The sequence below is a fragment of the Anthonomus grandis genome, chromosome 7, assembly GCF_022605725.1.
Source record: "Anthonomus grandis grandis chromosome 7, icAntGran1.3, whole genome shotgun sequence".
In the NCBI taxonomy this organism is placed as follows: domain Eukaryota; kingdom Metazoa; phylum Arthropoda; class Insecta; order Coleoptera; family Curculionidae; genus Anthonomus; species Anthonomus grandis.
In genome coordinates, this window is record NC_065552.1 from 22,111,416 (window position 1) to 22,131,388 (window position 19,973).

At 31.9% G+C, this 19,973-nt stretch overlaps 1 protein-coding gene across 1 annotated transcript in view; it reads left to right on the forward strand.

Annotated features, from left to right (window-relative positions):
• The window catches only part of LOC126738794 (uncharacterized), a 111,370-nt gene that overhangs the window by 36,202 nt on the left and 55,195 nt on the right, over positions 1–19,973 (forward strand). The window lies entirely within an intron of this gene.

The following is a 19,973-nucleotide window of genomic DNA, read 5'->3' on the forward strand; positions in this document are numbered from 1 at the left end:
ATTTTTTAAGTTATAACCTTTAATTATCTTTAACAACCCCTTTTTTAATAGGATTAGTTATATTAGTTATGATATTTGGTTTTTTAAAAGTAGTATTTGGTATTTTACTTAGAATTCTTGAATGGTTAGATGCATTATTTACAACAATTACTGAATTTGCAGAAACGTTTAGTAATAGCTGATTAGAGGACCATTTTTCAAATAGTGCCGCAGCCATATCTTTCAGCTGAAGATTGAGAAATATTTTTAGCAGACGAAAGTAACGCATTTTTAAGAAATCCTTCTGTAAGTGGTATTGTGTTTTGAATACGTCTCAATATATAATTCATAATAGCTAATCATCATAATAATCCAACCCAAGCCAACGGTATTTATTTACGTTATCCGTAAAACCACGTTTCATTTAAATATATTATATTATTATGTCTATTTAATTCATGATATAACCTAATCCTACGCCACTGTTTTAAAATAATCTAAATATTAAAATATTATAATTTTTTTACAGCCGCATGGGCATTGATCTGCTATTGAGGACCGATGCCGACGCACACTAGCATCGGCCGGTCTCTCTTTGCAAATCCGCCGCGGCATAGTATGCTGCCGGTGTACCGCGATGTCAAGATAATTCTGGGTAAAAAAGTAGGATTAGAACTGGTCCCGGTCTATCGGCCTTTTCGTCGGCACACTTTCATCGTTTTTATCGTCATTTAAGTGAGAATAAAATGACTATAATAAAAAGTGGCTACAAATTCTTAAAACTAAATATAACGTGGCGCTCCGAAATATTTTAATATTAAATACATATAACTCTTACTCGTTTTTCTGCCACTGCACTTAAATTGATTGAAGTTATTGTTACCTCAGATCCAGATCTGTCGGCTGATGTCCAAGTAATCAATATGGACGACATTTATGATCACTGTTTGGTTTACACCGAATTAAAGTTGCAAAAAACACGCCCTCCCGTATCCTTTCATACCTATCGAGATTATTCCAATTTCGTTTTTGTGGACTTTCTTAATGACATTTTAAGTATAAATTGGCAAGATATCTTTAATCTGTCTGATGTGGATGAAATGGTTTCCTTTTTTTCAGCAAAATGTGACTGATGTGTTTAATATTCATGCACCAATTCAGAGCCGTTTGAATTGGTTTATGTTATCACAGTTTTTAATATTTACTGGTAACTTGTTAAATTCAATAATACCCTTATGTAACACCGAATTATACATTTGGGCTGTCTGGCATCTGTCGAGTAATATAAAATCATTACGATTTCTGGTGTTATATGTGTGGACATCACATATAACAAAACTTTAACTTTATCACAGATATATTTTGGGTGCATGTTATGTTTCGATTTAAATACAAATACATGAACATTATACGCGATTCTTTGTTTAACTGACAACACATTTAGGATAGTCAATATGGCTTCTATAGGGGTATAATGATTACAACGCAAAATTACTCTTAAAGCTCTGTTTTGTATTACTTCCAATTGTTTTATTTTAAATTTCGGCAAATTGGACAATAAAGTCGAGCAGAACTGCAAATGGGGTAGTACTATTGCATTATACAGGGACAATTTTGTGTTTATGGATAATTCTTTGCCTATTCGGCTAATAAATCCAACTTTTTTAGCAAATTTTCTTAATATGTAATCAAAATGCCCATAAAAACTTAGAATACAATCCAATATTGTACCCAAATACTTTATTTCTTTATCGTATAAGATTTTTTCCCCATTTACCATAATATGCAAACCCTGAATGTCCAACTGTGCCATTTTAGTTTTTTTTGTGAAAACACAAAATTTACATTTGTTTATGTTTAAACATAATTTATTTACACAGAGCCAATTAAATAAGTTTTTAAGATCACTATTAATTTCATTTTGCATTTGTTGTAAGTTATTTCCCTTAATATAAAGCATTATTATCAACAGCAAACAACTCAATATTACATTTGGTAGCTAATCTAACTATATCATTTATATATAGTAGAAACAATAATGGCCCCAAAACTGTTCCTTGTGGCACACCATATTTAACATTAATGAATTCAGACATACTATTCTTAAATAAAACTCGTTGTACATTATTAGATAAATATGACCTAAACCAGTCCAACACACTACCTCTAACTCCAAGACTATAAAGTTATTCCAATAAAATAGTCCTATCAATTGTTTCAAATGCTCGTTTGAAATCTAAAAATACGGCTAGTACAAAATTACCATTGTCAACGGCTCTGAGGAAACTATCACAGGTACCAACAACAGACTCGCAGGAGTGCCCTTCGCGAAAACCGGATTGATTTGGGACAATGACATTATTACTAACGCAGAACTCAAGTAGCTGTTCTTTTCCACAAATTTCTAATAGCTTTTCATAAACCGGCACTGTATTTATTGGTCTAAATTCATTGTGAAGATTAGTATTATGGACTTTGGGAACAGGAATTACGGTCGACAATTTCCACGTCTCTGAGAATACACCTGATCCAAGTGACGAATTGATTATATCCAATAGTCGATCTCCAATGGCAGAAGTAACGTCACAAAGAATCTGTTTAGAAATACCACTGTCCCGACCTCCAACATTTTTTAAACTTTTAAGAAATTCTTTCATTCGACTCATTAATATTTTTTCAAATTTGGATAGTGTCTTATTAGTCACTGTGGTTCCATTGTTAAAGGGCGGTATGTTGACGGCTGTCGTATATTTAGGATTATTATGTTCAATACTATTAACAAAATACTTATTAAATCTGTCCGCTATATCTGCCTCTTCAGTAATTATTTCGGCTACAAATCTTATATTATGTAGCAGTAATTGCTTTTTTCCTGGTAGTACAGTCTTAAGATTTTTCCACAGTTCTTTTGGATTTTTTTTCTATGTAAATCAATAGTTTCAGCATAATATTTTTCTTTCTCAACCCGAATTTCTTCGAAATTTATTTTATTGATATTATAGATAGATAGATATTATAGCCGTTTAGATACTATATAAAAATAGTAAGGAGAGCCACTACGTTCTGTGTTATTTTTTTTAAATTTTAATTCAACAATTACATGAAATAATTACGTAATAAATTAATGATAAATAACTGGATAATTTTGGGTAGACAGTGCCTACTCGTACGCTTCGCCACTGGTGTTACCGCTTATGTAAAAAAAATGGCAGCAACTTTTATTTTTTAAATGGAACACGCTATATATTTTTAGATATTTTGATTCCCCGGTTTATTTTGAGACTTATTTATTTATACTTTTATTATCTATATATTTATACTTATATCTATACCTATCTTTAGCTGTTTTTGAAACAAAATAGTTTTGTGTGTTTCTTGTTAAAAGCCAAGGGATAACTAATTGTTTATTTCTCAGCTATTTAGGTTCCTAAAATGCTCAAATTCTAAACATCACTTTAAGAGACTCTCTTGATTCCTATAGTCTGATTTAATCAGCATTATACAGGGTCGTCGAAAATTAAATTAATATCTTTTTTTTACTAAAATGGCGAAATTTTTTTTAAAATATAAAATAGTTAAAATATCTTTAATTTTATATAACACATTTGTGTACCTAAGTAGTCGTGTTTTAGAGATAAATTGTTAGTTTCATAAAAGTTGATAATCTTAATCATTTTTATTTTGTAAATTACTTAGTTAGCGATGAGAATGTCACAATAGTTAAATAAATGACAGTTTATATCATATTAAGTTAAAATATTCACATTATGTTTTATGATGTGAACTTAATTAAAAAGTTTAAAATGGAAGGTATTAACAACTCAAATGGGGTTTTGATGGGGTTATTTATTTTCCATGGACAATGTGATCAAATAATGGCATTCTAGAAAATTTAAAGGAATGTATCAATGAATCGGCGAAAGCATGTAAGGCTACAAAATAATTTTGTTAATTATGGCTCTAAATTATCTGATAAAATCAATTAAAGTCAGTTACCAATGAAGAAGATAATATCGTGAATGTATTGGCATATATTTTACTGCATATCGACAAGCTTTAATTAGAAGCGCTAAGGATGAGTTAGGTTTCTTTTTTTATTAATCTCATTAGTCAATTAAAAAAATATTAGCCAATCATAAAATGCATTCATACAATTCCACCAAATTTCAGGCTTTAAAGCCACAAGACTATCACAGAAGAGTAGAATTTGGTGAAAACATTCTGATCTACATTGATGAAGACGCTGACTTTCTAAGAATTTTCCAGAGAGCGAATTTTTAATAGAAGAAATAATTTTTGGGTCGATTTAAATCCACGCATGTATTTTGCCTTTTAAAAGATTATTAAGTAAATGAAAATTAATTAAAATGATATGACGTCATCGGTGATTTTTTTAAATAGAATGCTATATTTTTATTGCATTTATGAAATATAGGTTTACAGGCGAAATTCCAAGCAACTTTCGTAAAACACACCTTATTTCCAAAATATTTACATTTAAATAACAAGAAAACAAATAAGTACGTCTATTTACAAATTAAGGTCAAATCGAGGATAAAAATAATGTTATAAACACTACCAATTGTTTCTATTTCCATGCTTGCACTTGTAACGAATCTCCATTTTCGAATGTCACTGTCAGTCCGAAAATTAATAGTTTTTATCAGAATAAATTATGGCTAATTTAACGGAAACCCAACGAATTGAAATTTTGATGATGCTAGGGTACGGGGATCGAGTGCGCACGCAAAAAGAAGTAAGTGAACTGTTTAATGCCAAATACCCAAACCATCCTATTTCTCAGTCAACAGTTAGTAGAATAGAGCACAAATTCATAACTTCAAGTCATGTTAGGGATTTGCCAAGATCAGGTCGTTCAAAAATTTCTGAAGAAATAAAATTAAACGTTCTGCTCTCCGTCGAAGAAATTTCAATGTAACAACAATACAACTTCACGAATTTCAGTTGATAATAATATAGCCGGAACGTCAGTAAGACGCATCTTAAAAGCGAATGAATACCACCCTTATAAAATTAGATTAATACACGAATTAAATGAGGACCATCCTGATCGAAGAAACCAATTTTGCGAGCAAATGATGAACATTTGTATTAATAACCGTCAGTTTGTGTTACGAGTTTTGTTTTCGGATGAAGCAACTTTTTGTTTAAACGGTGTCGTAAATCGGCAAAATTGTCGGTACTGGTCAGTGTCAAATCCACACTGGGCAACTGAGGCTCATACACAGTACCGTAAATCTATTAGTGTTTGGGCTGGTATCGTGAAAAATAAATTAATAGGGCCATACTTTTTCGAAGAAAACTTAACAGGACAACGATAATAAATTTCCTTCAAGAAGATCTTATCCCTGCTTTGGCTGCCCTATACCCAGACGAACAACACCCTGCTGTCTCGACAGATAATTTGTGGTTTCAGCAAGACGGCGCACCACCACATTTCTTTCGAGATGTCCGTAATTACTCGGATACAGTATTCTCAGGAAGATGGATAGGACGAAGAGGGCTAATAGAGTGGCCGGCCAGGTCACCAGACCTAAATCACTGCGACTATTTTCTATGGGGGTACCTGAAAAGTAAAGTTTATATGGAGAATCCAAACAACGTAGAAGATTTGAAAAATAGAATTAGATATGAAATTAAACGTATATCACCCGAATTATTGATAGTGTTTTACATGAGTTTATAAACCGTCTTGCTTTTTGCCAAGAAGTAAATAGGGATCAGTTCGAACACTTGATACATTAATAAGAGTTTTCACAGTTTATAACATTTTATCCTCCATGTTATCTTAATTTGTAAATAGAGGTGCTTACTTGCTTTTTTGTTGGTTAAATGTAAATATTTCTGAAACACTTGAGTTTTGAGATAAGGTGTGTTATACGAAACTTGCTTGGAATTTTGCCTATATTTCATAAATGCAATAAAAAATATAGTATTCCATTTAAAAAAATAACCGATGACGTCATATCTTTCTTTTGATCCACCCTGTATACAAAAATTTATGTAAAACTGAATAAAAATGCGCAACTTAAAACAAAAATCGACGGGTCCGAGCGGTTTCTCAAAAAATCATGTTTTTAATTTTTATTGAATTTATGCGAAACTTTAGGCGGTCACTGTATATTTATAAATTGTGATAAACTACTAAATTCTGCAAAAAAAAATAAATTTTAAGAAGCGTTGGAAGTAATTTTTTGGAAAATCTCCCATTGCAAGATATTCGTACTTATTGGTTTTAACTTGACGGAGCCCCACCTCACTGTGGAGACAGTGTAACAAGAGAACTGTACATGTTTGATGTTAGATGGTTTAAGCGTATAGGGCTATGGCATTAGCCAACAAAATCGCCAGATCTAAAACACTTTGATTTTTGTTTGTTGGGTAATATATAGGAAAGGATGTATGCGATATCACTACATCAGCGAGTTATTACCTGTTTTAAAGAGGTAGATGAAAGCGAAAATAGAAGAGCAACGAATATATCTACCAGAAAACAATCTTATAAATCTTTAGAGAATAATGGTGGTCATTAAACAAAAATACTTAAAATTATCAAATTTCAAGAAAATACTATTTATTTCTAAAAGGCGGCTACTTAGGTGTAAAAACATGTTAAGATAAACTAAAGGAATTTTAACTGTTTATTAGAATAAAAAATAAAATATAAGGGGCTCTATTTTTAATTTTCGACGACCCTTTATAATGCTGATTAAATTAGTGGGAACTATGAAAAGTTAACTCTAAAGTGGTCTCTTAAAGTGACATTAAAATTAATGCTTTTTACGATTTAAAATGGCTAAGAAATAAACAGTTAGTTATCTCCTAGATTTTTACGAGAAACACGCAAATTATTTTTTTTATCGAAAAATAGCTATAGTATGACTAAAAAAGACTCAAAATGATACGGGGAATCAAAATGTTTAAAATATATAGTGTTCCGTTTTACATATATGGCTAACGTATATCAAGTGCTTATGTATATAAGAACTAGAAGTGTGCTTTACCTGCCAGAATAATTGCTGGTTGGTGTTACTCTCTTTAAGAAACATTAGATTTAAGTACGTTGTTATGCCTGCGAAATCCTTACATCATGGTATGGCTTCTGCAATAAGGTCACAATTCAATCAATTCAAGCAGTCGCGGAGTACCCGCGTCGTTTTCCAGATAGAAAAGTACCAGATAGAAGAGCCTTTCAATAAGTTTTCGCTACTGCTGCAGAAGCTGGGATTCCAAGTGTGAAAATTATGTCTGAAAGAGAAGCGGGACCTGACGTTGAATTAGAAGAGGCTATTTTCAGTGCCATCGAAAATAAACCAAGCATAAGCACTAGTCGGCTATAGATTCTTATCAAGTTATGTAATCGTCTGCTTTAAAGTATTTATATTCATTTAATTTACAACGGGTTCATCACTTACAGGAGTGTGATTTTGAGTTTAGCATACGATCCTCTAATTCGATCAATAAAATAGATTATAAAGATTTCGATAAAATAAATAAATTAGCAGGTATGTTTTGTTCACTGTTAAGCCCAGTTCAAGCGTGATGTTATAAATAATCTTCATATTGAACAACGGCGGTCTTATGAAAGCTCCCACGCAATGGTAAAACATAATAAAATAAATTTAGCATTAAAGTGTGGTGTGGAATCTTAAATGATCATTTAATTGGGCCTTTTATAATTGACGGTAGTCTTAAGGCGCATACACATCTGGCGAATGCATGTGGCCGAAGCCTTTCGACCGAACGCCTTCGGTAAATGTGTAGGCCTCCACAAATGGTAGCAAACGCATGTTTTTGCTTTCGCGAGAGGTCGCTAGTCTAGAAACTTCTCAGTTAGTGTCGAGAGTCGTCGCTATTTTGTTTTTGTTTCTTTTTTGTAATAATGGAATGGACTAATTCATCTTCTTTAATACTTATTGGTTTATATTGAGAACGGGAAGTCTCATGGAATTCAGTGCATCAAGATTACAAAGATAAAGTAAAAAAATCTGATGCCTCGGACGACATCCAGAAAAATTATGAAATGTGATTCAGGGGAGTTTAAAAAGAAAATGGAATCTTTATTGACGTCATTCCGACGTAAGAGACAAAAACAAGATAACTCTTTTGAAACTGGCTCAGAAACCGACACCATTTTTAAATCTAGCTGGTTCGCTTTCAAAGATATGCTTTTCTTGATGGACAAGTTTATACCAAAAGAAACTAAAAACACTGAGTTAAGGCAACATATTTATTTTTATCAAATAAAATATACCTAGATATGCAAATGTTATGAATTGTATACAATACGGTCGTAAAAATCCCCCTTTGCTAACGTTTGTTCATAACATGAAATAACAATCAATGAGATAAATCCTAAAATCTTAAATGCCTTATTAACAACTGGGTTAATATGAGCATCGAAATGCAACTTATTGTCGAAAACTGCTCCCAAATCTTTTATTTCTGTTTTACATTTTAAGACATTAGTACCCATTTTATAATTGTAATTAATTAACACTTTTTTTCTAGTAAAATTTACTGTAATACACTTTTCAACATTGAAAGATGATTTGTTTTGTTTTGCCCAAAGTATATTACTCTATTCAGGTCATGCTGAAGGAGTTCGAAAACCTTAATACTATTAATTGCTCTATAAAATTTAAAATCATTGGCAAATATTTCACCATTACAATATTTTAAGCACAATGGTAAATCGTTGATACGACATAAAAAAAGCAATGGTCGCAGGTTAGACCCCTGAAGCACCCCTGACGAAGCGACAAAACTTCGAGATGTACACCCTCTATATACTACATACTGTATCCTTGATTGCAAGAATGAAGCAAGCAACTGCAGAAGATCGACGTGCGATAAGCCAAACCAATCTAGCTTTCTTAACAAAATGTCGGGGTTGACTCTACCGAACGCTTTAGAAAAATCTGTGTATATAACATCTACCTGTCCGTTAGAGTCAACCACGTCATTCAGCTTCTACAAAAATGTGGTTAAATTTGTGACTGTTGACCTCTTATTCATAAAACCGTGCTGTTTTTCAGTAATAACACCGAATATATGATTATAAATTTTATTATATAATTTTGATTGAAAAATTTTGCTTGAACAACAAATTAATGCTACAAGTCTATAATTTGAAATATCAGTCTTGTCGCCACTTTTAAGTATAGGAGCTATTTTCCATAAATCTGGATACATTTTTTTTCCAATATTAGGTTAAATATTATTAATAAGGGCTCAATTAGAAAATCAATACATGCTTTAAAGATATAGGGTGGTATCTTATCTGGCCCGACCGATTTTTTAGGTTTTAATTTTTTTACGGCGACCCTAATATCTTCGACAATAATACCCTTTACAAACAAAGTCGCATTTGTCAGAGGAACCGCCGGAGTAAAATCCAGGGTGTAGCCGCAGAGGGATCTGATTGAACAATACGAGAAAAATTCGGAGAAAAAGCGTCAGCGATATCCCTGCTAACATAACACATGCTGATAATACAATTATAACAGATGTAAGACAAAACTTTTATTTACAGCATATGGAGCCGCTGCGCACTACAGTTTACGTGTAAGAGATTTTTTAAACGAAAACTTTAAAACCGATGGATTTTGTTGGGTAGTCCGTATAATTGATTACCTAGATCGCCAGACCATAATATTTTGTATTATTGCCTTTGCGGTCGTTCAAATCACTGGTATAGTCCACTACATACATGATGTTTACTCGACCGGATAACAAACGCAGCACAAACTCGCCCGAATCTATCCATAGAGCAACCCGAACTATTTACCACAGCGACATGTGTTTAAAAGTAAATGGCGGAATTTCTGAATTTTATAAAACCTAGCTTATGTTTTGTTAAACATAATTTAAAAACAATAATATGATTAAAAATTACAATAGATATTGTTTAGTTACACATTTAATTTTTTATTTAAATTTTGCTACAAATAATATCAGATGCGTCGTAATTTTATTAAATCCAAATACGTCGAAAACAGTTGTTCATATTAACTTTTCACAGGTATTTGGTTTTGACATAAAAATGATAAGAAAAAAACTAATGTATAGTTCAGTTCAGAGATCTATTAGAATCTTTGATGTACCGCAAATAGTCCGTGTGCCGGTGTTGCTTGTATTGTCACATGACATGCATGTTTAAATCGCAAAATTTTATGTGGAAAGAGTCATAAAGTATTATTCTAAGCGATATTTAATCATTTAATTAAATAAATAAATGTTTTAAGCATTTTTTTAAGAATTTATACATTTGATTCGTAAAATGTGACTGCATGTGCCCACGTACTATTTTGTTAAACGCCTGACCTTAGTCACATCCACTCAAGTGTGAAAAGTTGCACAGGTCCGGCCTTAAAATTTATTTGTATTTAAAACTTTATTATTCGGGATTTTTGGGTTTAGTTTTATTAAGTTAGAAATTCAGGATAGTTGATAGCAAAATAATATTTAATTTAAATATAAGATTTAAGTACGTTAAATGAGTTTAACCAAAAATGTTAATTTCATAAGTTTAGTTTTTAGCGCCATCAGTCCCTTATAACAAGTCAAGTCTCTTTGCTTTGCAATATGTCAAGTTGGAATATTGTATTGACTACTGTTAACCCACTTTATAGCTTTCATCAAATAGTATTAAACAATTTTAACACTGCTTTTCCTGTTGTCAATAGTAAGAAACGAAATAGAAAACCTTGATATACTAAGGGTTTACGAGTATCTGGGAAAAATATGCGCTCCCTTTTTTACATTAGGAAATACGCTATAAATGATGCATCATTTTTAAATTATTATAACAGATACCGCAAGATTTACAGAAGCTCAATCAGAATGGCTAAGTGGACATCCTTTCAAAGGAGGATAAATAATTCCTCCAACAGAGCAAAAGAGTCTTGGAAGATTTTAAATGAGCTTAGAGGTAAAAATAATGTCTTGGTTATTCCAAGTACCTTAGATTCCAATGTCCTCAATTCCTTCTACTGTGATATTGCTAGGAACCTTGCAGCCAATCTCTCACAAAAAATAGATCCCAGGAGCTATTTCAGCAATGTGGTAGTAGCCGAATCTTTCTTTTTTGCCCCCACAAGTGTAGAAGAGCTTAAACAGTTAATGGTTAATATTAGGAATAAGAGTTTATCAGGTTGGGATGGGCTTTCTCTTAAAATATTTTCTGTTTGACCTCTTGTTGCTTTGCAAGTCTTGGCCGAGTCAATTAACTTTTCATTTATGTCTGAGTTTTCCCAGAGTGCTTAAAAAGAGCAATGATTGTTCCTCTTTACAAGGGTGGCGATCGCGACTGTCGTTCTAACTTTAGACCTATAGCGTTATTGCCTACTTTAGCCAAGATAGTGGAACGGCTCGTTAAAGTGACGATGTGATGCACATTTTTTGACATTTAATGTTTTCAAAACAAATATCCTTAATTTTAAATGTAATACAAATGATATATGTTTAAATAATTAAGCCATCAACATGCCACCATTCAGTAAGTTTTTGGGTCTTTCTATAGACAAGTTCCTTAAATTTGAAGACCATATTGTGAATGTATGTAGAAAAGTCTCATCAGGCTGCTACGCCCTAAGGGTTATTGCCACCAGACTTAATTTCTCCATCGCCAGATCTGCATACTTCGCGATTATCGAGTCGCACCTTCGATATGGAATTTGCTTTTGGGGTTCATATTCAAATTTACTTTTTAGTTCAGTGTTTGTACTCCAGAAAGGGGCCATTAGATATCTATGTGGGGCCAAGCCTCGTGATTCATGTTGCCCGCTTTTTGTAAGTCATAATATTTTAACCCTGTGTTGTATTTTTATTTTGGAAACAGTTTTCTTAGTTTTTAGAAAATATAAACAGGAACTCCACTTAGGAAGCCACTATAATACGTGACAAAACTATTTGTTGAGGCTACCCATTCCTCATTTTAAACTTGTCCGTAGCTCTATCATATATGGAGGTAGAAAGCTGTTTAATAAACTTCCACTAGAAATAAGACAACTTAAGACTGAAAAAAGCCTACGTACAAGGACGAAAATATTTCTTGCTAGTAAAGCGTACTAAACTATGTCGTACCTAAACTATGATGAATTTTTAATGATTAGCATTTAAGTATTTTTCAAAGTTTTATATAATTTTATTTTATTTTAAATTAGTTTCTCGTTTTTATTCCTTTAATGTACAGTCTATTGGCTTTGTCTACAACTTCTATGTTTATATTGACACTAAAGCGTTTTTGAGTTTAATGAGAGAATAGGCGCCAAATTACTTAGGCCCATTTATTCTGTGGATTAAGGTATTAAATAGTTACTTTTTGACACAAAAGTGTAAAATGTTTTGGTTTGTCTTCAAATTTTATATATTTCCTTTTTTCGGGAATTGAGATTTATTTTTACATGGTGGTGATTATTAATGGGGATTGTGGCTGCCATATTCAATGTCCTTTATTATAGTTTTTTTTTTTAATTAATACATATTATGATATATTATTATAATAATATACTCATGAAAACCCCCCATCTCTATTTTTAGTACCAACTTCTTTTGATAAAAAGTAATTATGTAGTCAGAAAATTGGAAGTATATTTTTTAAAATAAACTTTTACATTAAAAATCATCTAGCTGTCTATACTTTATGCCTTTAAAAGACACAAGTTTTACTTATAAAAAAAACACACTTTACATCCTGAATGTAATATTTATTAATTTGTTTGCCTCGTATTTAGTTATTATGCATATTAAGAGAGATTAGATAAAAATTAACAAAAATAAATGCTTATACTAAAAACTAAAAATCTTATACAAAACACTACATTTTAAGTATACTGGATCCTAAAACTACAGTGAGGATACTAAATACTTTTATAAATTTAACCACTCTTTTGAATCTGGCCCAAAAAGTTAATACAAATTTTGTAAATTCTGTTTTTTTGCCATTGTTGTTTAGCAGTTTCTTCCATTAAGGAAGGAAACAGTTTCTCTGTTACCGCCATGGATTCCAACTTCATTTCGCACATCAGCATATGGATACTAAAGCATTACATTATATATACTTTATTGTGTTGCTGAAGGATAAACAGGGGCAGTAAGCTGAAAAAACAAAACTTTAAACTTGTTTAATTAATAAAAATAGGATTTTCTTACTATGGCCAAAAAGGGACTTTTTTCCAGAGAATGGAGGAAAAAGCAGTCTTCATTGTGTCGCTGAAGGACAACAGGGGTAGTAAGCTGTAAAAAAACAAAATTTTAGACTTGTTTTCTTATTAAAAACAGTGTTTTTCTTACCATAGCAAAAAGGGGTTTTTCTCAGAGAATGGTGCAAGAAGCAGTCTTTATTGTATCACTGAAGGACAACAGGGGCAGTAAGCTGTAAAAACACAAAATTTTAGACTTGTTTCTTAATAAAAACAGTGTTTTTACCATATCAAAAAAGAGATTTTCCAGAGAATGATGGAAGAAGCAGTCTTTATTGTGTCACTGAAGGACAAACAGGGGCAGTAAGCTGTAAAAAACAGAATTTTAAACTTGTGTTATTAATAAAAATATGGTTTTCTTACTATGGCAAAAAAGGGACTTTTTTCCCAGAGAATGGAAATAATACATCAATCATAAATGTATCATATCATGTTTCGGCTAAATAATATATGGATCATTCTTCAACCCAAATTTTTTAAATTTTCGTCAAATATTCTAGACACCACCTGACAATTCCATTACAGCAGCTCTTTTGTTAACCATCTTAAGCTTAAATCCAAGTTTTATCAGGTATCTCCGCAAGGTTGAGACTGAGAAATGTTTATCCCTTGCCAATAAGGTGTCTCTATGGTCAGAACCTCATTGTTTTTGTATTTAGAATACACACCTTTCCTTAGCAATTTGGCAATATCCATGTCAAGTCCCTTTGATTGTCCTGCATCTTTCCTTTTAATTCTGTCTTTAATCCTTTTTTTTACAGGCATATTGTACTATAGGGAACCCCTGTTAAAAACACTATTTTTTGCAAAGCACTACAATCATTTGTGAACTGAAGATCATTCCTTAGATTGTTATAGATATTTAGATAAATTTGTTTTTTTAAAACTGCTTGATTTCGTCTGTAGCTTCTACTTCCCTTGCTTCCTCAATACTAGAAAATGAACTATTAGAACTATGTAAGTCTAAATCACTGTCCAGATCACTCTTATTGTTTTTATCACAAATGTTATTGTCTTTCTTGTACACCCACGGTCTCCATAAGCCCGCACAAACACTTTCCTCTTCATTTGCCAAATTTCCTGCCTATTTTCCCAGGGTCGAAACATTTTAAGGTCTTTAGGTATACCAAAACAAATCTACAAACACAAATAAAAAGACACACTTCCTCACAGTAAAAACTGCAAAAAATTTAGACGAAAGATACGCGCAAAAAACGGCAAAATACATCAAATAATAACCTCACATGGCCCCCCTCCCAACTATTAAAGGAGATTGACCCATCCTTAAAGATCTCTTTAAAAACACGTCGAAAGTAATATAAAAACTGCCCAAAAATTTATTTGGGTACGGCCCCGTAATTCTTAAAATCAGTGGGATAGAGAGAGATACACAATCACTTGCACAGCCTAAAGTAGGAATTGTCAGAACGCAGGTATTTTATCTTTGCTTAATAGACTGGCTAAAAAGAGGTGACAAGTCTGTGAGTGTTGGAAGTGTTTAAAATATTTTGTCCGCGGTCAATTTTTTGATATTATTTTCTTGTGATATTATTTTCTTTCTAAAAATTGACATTTTTGAAAGAAAAATAAAAAATAATATAAAACATGGGGTTTTACGTATATTTAAAATGATTTCAAAGATAGACAATATAAAATTTTGCCATTTAAACATATATATCATGCAACAATAAATATGACATAGGCGCACGGAGTAGTTAGTGCGGCATCTGCGACACATCAAAGATTCTAATAGATCTCTGAACTTGATTTTACCACCGAACATAAACTAGACTCTTGTTCTTTATACTGTGATTTTACTTAAAAATTTAATACAGGGCCGTACCAAGAAGTTGTGATCGTTCAAAATAGTAATAGGACACGTCCTTTGGGTAGCAGCTACTACTACTACTACTAAGATTAGATTATAATTATTAAATTTTTACTACAATATTTACATTCATAGCTTTTATTTGAAAAATAGAAAAAATAAATAAATACTTTAACACCCTGTATTTCTGAAACGAAATCCCTGCTGACCCATATTCATAGAAACTTTTATGTTTATTTCTGGGCTCTGAATACACATCTGAAGTATCAACGTTTTCTTATGAAACATCCTGTATAAACTTCTCCTTTTGTTGTAATCTGATATTGTTGGTATAAAACGCTATTCGTGAATTCATTGTTTTGTTTACTACGAAAATATGAGTTTTTTTTACAATTAGGTTTCATACTTGGTAATTTTAAACTTGAAACAAGAAATAATACGAACGTCTTTATCTAGGGTAGCGGTATACTGTTCAATACATTTATAGAACAAAAAAAGATACTCAAAAACTTGAACAATGCTATTGTAATATTATTATACAGAAAAAGAAATAAAACAAATTCAGAGAATTACCTTTAGATATCATAATTAATGCAAGCTATTACTATATACAAACATTCTTACGAACAGATTGACCAATAAATTAGATCATTGCCAGCTAGATAAACATTTTTGAAAAGTATAGCACTTCTGACTATTTTTCGACAATGAATATCGAATGTAGTTAGCCAACACAGTGTTGTTTTCATATCTGGAATTATTCATTATTTTGTCATTGATAGACACCGTATGATAATAACTTTTTTGAATATGGGTTGAATAATAGAAGTGAAATTAGATTCTTCTCTTTACAGCAAATTTGTGATTTGCATACATATTTCTTATTACGCAGATATCTTGGTCGTCTACTTTAGGCTCTGTCAACGTCTTCATGAGTTTTTGATACTGTACATTATCAAATACATTAAGAACATCACTGATATTTTAATTAAAACAATTTTAATTAAATTTACGTATAATGATAAAAAATTTTAATTGGTAACCTTTATCCGCCATCCTTGTCGGATTTAAATTTATTTACTGGCTATTTGGAAAATTTGCTAAAATTATTATATACGTATATTTTTAATATAAATATGTCTGACCCTGACAACTGCTTTTATGCCTGTTTAGTGACTCTTTATCACGGTTTCTAATAATAGGTTAAATATTAGTATGGACTATCGGCCCACATGTTGGTTGTTGTCATTTAAATTTAATGTTCTCTGTAGACTTTTATCATAAATAAGAATAAATAAGATTATGAACTCATTATTTTATTTAGTCTATAGAGTGTAGGTGGTATTTTTTGCGGACGACATTATTACTTAGAAATAACAGGGATTAGATGGTTTAATGCAAACTAATTAGAGTACACCAATAATTTATTGGTGGTTCCCTGCTATCACTCAAATGAGTTCTGCTATTTATTATTTACGAATAAACACTAAAAACGGTATACCTTAAGGCTGTGAGATAATTATGAAATAAACTAAATTTAATTAAGTTTTAGCTATTAAAGATTATTTATTAAAATCAGCGAAATAAAAAAAAAATCATTATTATTGTCAGATTGCCAAGTTTCATTTAGATTTAAATCTGTTTGGGTTTGATCAAAATGTAGGTGAAAAAAATCTAATAGACAGATTTTTTATTTTTTATTAAAAAGTAAAGCTAAATACCTAAATAAAAAAAAGTTGTAAAATAAAAATTAAACACATCTCAATAAACACATTGAGGGGAATAAGGCCTAGCTAAGAAAAAAATTGAATAAAGTGAAAGACTGTAATGTTAATATTTAGTTTAATACACCAAAGTGCTTATAAGGTTATATTAATTTTAACAAACTTAATCTCTAAAATAATCTCTAAAATAATCTCAAAAATAATCTCTAAAAAAACTAGAAAACAAAGAATAAATATTAAGAAAAATAACGCAAATCGGCCTTATTATCCGATGGAGGTTTAATAAAGCCTATGCATAAAAATGGCATAACTCGTTAATTGAGCGAAGTTTAGCAGCCATCGGGACACTCAAAATCATCCATGTCATTGACTGTTAAGCCATCAAATTCCTCATGGTACCATTTAAGACATTTGCTGCACTGCCTCATATCGGCCTGCCTGTCTTCCTCACATCCATAGCAATACCATTCGGTACTTAACTTTTCCCTGGAGCTTCCAATATCTTTATTCAATTTGGCACGACTTTTGTTCTCCTCGGTAAAAAGATCTCTAGTGACTGGAGTTCCTTTGTAGGTTAGAGCTTTTTTTCGATTTTTTTTAGGTTTTTCATTAGTTTTTACTAGTGTGGGCAAAAGCTCATTAAAAGAAGTGACTTTTGTTGTTCGTCTCTTTAATTCAGCAAGAGGGATATGTTAATCAGTCGAATCCGAGTCAGAAGAGTAAACATTGGAATAGGAAAATTTGCCAGACTTGTTGGATGCAATTCCAGACGGACCAGGTTAAGGAGATTCAGATGGACGCCTATTTTCTTTGTTGGTATCATCCGGTGCCAATACGTCTGAGAGAATTGAAGAAGTAAATGCTGTTTGTGGAATTGCCTCGGGATTTAATGGAAACAGTCCAGTAGCCTAAAAACCGTTTATAATGTTACTATGTGTCATGCATTTAGACCAAACATTTGAAAGTATGATGTTAAAACGTAATTTGGTCAGCTTTTTGTTAAGATTCTAATCCAAGAATAATAATACCTCATTATCCCAATGATGCTCAAATGAACGATATACAGATTTGTCGAGGGGTTGAAGCTCATGTGTTGTATTCGATGGCAAACAGTAGAGATCTATATCAAATGAGTCTCCTACATCAACAATTGACAAATCAAGATGACAAGCTGCACCATCAAAAACTAAGAGGCACCTTCCTGGACTTTTGTATCGGGCTAAGTGCTTAAGGAATTCTTTAAAAAGTTCGTTAGTCATGTAGCCTTTACTTAATTTTTCCACTAGAGTTTCTGGTGGCAAATTATCATGTAATTCTGGTTTTAGCCTCTTTCCTTTAAAAATAATCATAGGAGGTATTGGTATTCCAAGGGCATTGACACATCCTGCAATTGTCACACTCTCTGCATGTTCTGACGATTGAAAGTGAACAAGTTTTACCCCTTTCTTAGCTAAAACGGTTGGCTGGTGGTGAATAGTCAAGCGGCATCCTTTTTCATCCATAATATAGTATTATAAGTCTTTCAGGGTGATTAATTATATCAAGATCATCATACATTTTCCCTATTTTTGAAAAATGATCATCAACTATAAATATATTAAGTTTTTGAGCCCTAGCTGGATTCATAAACTGTGCTTTTCTTTTAGAAATTACAGGATTTCTCTTCATAAAAGCCTTTAGCCAGTCTTTACCAGCAAGTTTTGAAGTTGTATTAAATTGATGAGCAATTTTATTATCTTCGCAGAATCTGAGTACCAATCGACGAAGGATCCGTGGAGTCACAGGTAGACCTATTTCACTAAATCTTATTATTCTTTTAACGAGATCAGCTTTATGTTCTTCTTTTAAAATAGATTTACGACCTAGTCTTTTTATTAGGATTCCATTCTGAACATGATTTCGAATGGTTCTTCTGGGAATATTAAACCTTGCCGCAGCCCCATATGTACTCAGAGTACCGCGTTGAACAGATCGAACTGCTGATATTAAATCCTCCTCGCACCAAGGTGCCCTTTTAGGAGGCATGATGTTAAAAATCACTGAAAATAAAACGAGAATAGTTTAGAAATTTAATAATATGTTAATAAAAACATTAATTTGTCATGAGGATAATAAGGCCTACATGGAGGGTAATAAGGCCTATAGCTTATTTTTATAGGCCTTATTACCTATCCATGACGAAATATTATGTAAATTTATTTAAAATATGTTGGCTAAATTTAATCTAATAAACTATTGAAATCACAAAATATAAAGTCTAACCAAAATATCTGCAGTTATAAATTAAAAATACAATTATAAATACTAAAAATACTTACGTTTTTGTTCTTTGTATCCTTATAATATCACACGCGGCGACCCGTCGACACAAGTTGTTGGAACTTACTGCCGCCCGAAAGCGAGGAACGCGGCAGTGTTGCCAACTTTGTTACAATACGTTCCACCAGAAACTATATTAAATCTCACTAGAAATCCACTAAATGAAAAAATTAAATTCCACTAGAATTCAGCTGAAAAATAATTAAATTGAACTAGAATGTACCACTGTGAAACCACTATATATACATATTTTTTTTTTGAGAAAAATATCATTTAATTATTAGGATAATATGATTTATCATCTTTTCTGCGATTTTTAAAAATCAGCCCCATCTGTCGGCGAATGTATTTATATAGGTACATATGTCATATGTTAAGGTACAGCAGAAATCTACAGGAAAATATATAAACCGATTCCAAGCGGTCTATCGGTAATTACCGTTCCTAAATGGTATTAACCAAATACGTCCAAGCGGTTATAATTATAACTATAACCGCTTGAGATACGTGACCTCACCAATTAGCCCTTTATACGTCATCAATTTGGAACAGTAATTACCCACGTCCGGGGCTATTTTCTAAACGTCAAATGTCAGATATTGAAATAAGTGCGGGAAAAATAAAAACAAACAACAAATTATTTCCTTTTTAAAAATGACACAAAATTTATTATGGCTAATAAGTTTTCTTTTTTGATATTTATGTTTAAGAACTAATTACCTATAACATTACTGGCATCTGGGGTATTACTTACAAACAAACAAAATGATGACAGCGACAGCTGTTTCTTCAACCAAACACGTCTAAGCGGACACGATTGGTTATGTTATAAAGGGACTGTTCAAGTTCAACCAAGGGCTTAACTGCGGTTAAAGCCGATAGATCGCTTGGAATTGG